This window comes from Lolium rigidum, chromosome 7, assembly GCF_022539505.1.
Source record: "Lolium rigidum isolate FL_2022 chromosome 7, APGP_CSIRO_Lrig_0.1, whole genome shotgun sequence".
NCBI classification, from domain to species: domain Eukaryota; kingdom Viridiplantae; phylum Streptophyta; class Magnoliopsida; order Poales; family Poaceae; genus Lolium; species Lolium rigidum.
In genome coordinates, this window is record NC_061514.1 from 136427770 (window position 1) to 136428538 (window position 769).

The window sequence follows — 769 nt, forward strand, 5'->3', positions numbered from 1 at the left end:
AATTATTTTGAATTAAGGATGTGCTTTTTCATGCAAAAAAATAAGACAAAACAGAGAAGAAGAACAAGCAACTGTGTTAATTATTCTACTAATGAATTATTTATCCTTGATTCCTGCTGCTATATAACTATTTTCAACTGATAATTTCAAAAAAAAGCAAGTAAAGGATTAGTCATCATTACATAATCTGAAACACCATTCTGCGGTTACTACTTTTTATTCCAAAGTACCTGAAGCAACAAAGAATAATTTAGTTATGATGATTCCTTTTATTGGTGGTTCAAATAATGTTATAAACTAAAGAACATGTGCATTGACCTGCTCAAGTAAGATCATAAATTAAAGAGCTAAGGATCTAACTATTGTAGCTTGTAGGTACGTATGATATGAGAGAGTTATATGCAAAATTACAAGAAGGGTTAAACAGAAGACAAGGAACATAAATTCGGTCACACCAAATGCATGTCATCTCACTTTTAGCTTCAAACCAATATTAGCAAACTATATTAAATAGACAACAAGAAAGATTCATTTGCTTGCTTGCCATCCGCATCCACTCGGAAGTACAATCAAGATTTTGAGATAGTAGATGTGGCAAGTGTGATTATGCTTCTTACCCCGAGGTTGTACTTGTCGAAGGTGAAGCCCGCGGCACCAGCGCCGACAAGACACAAGAGTACCAGACCTCGTCACCATCCACCCGAACACCAATGTGTTCTTCCCCGCACTCCACCACCAAAACTATCAACAATAACCTATTAGATAATAT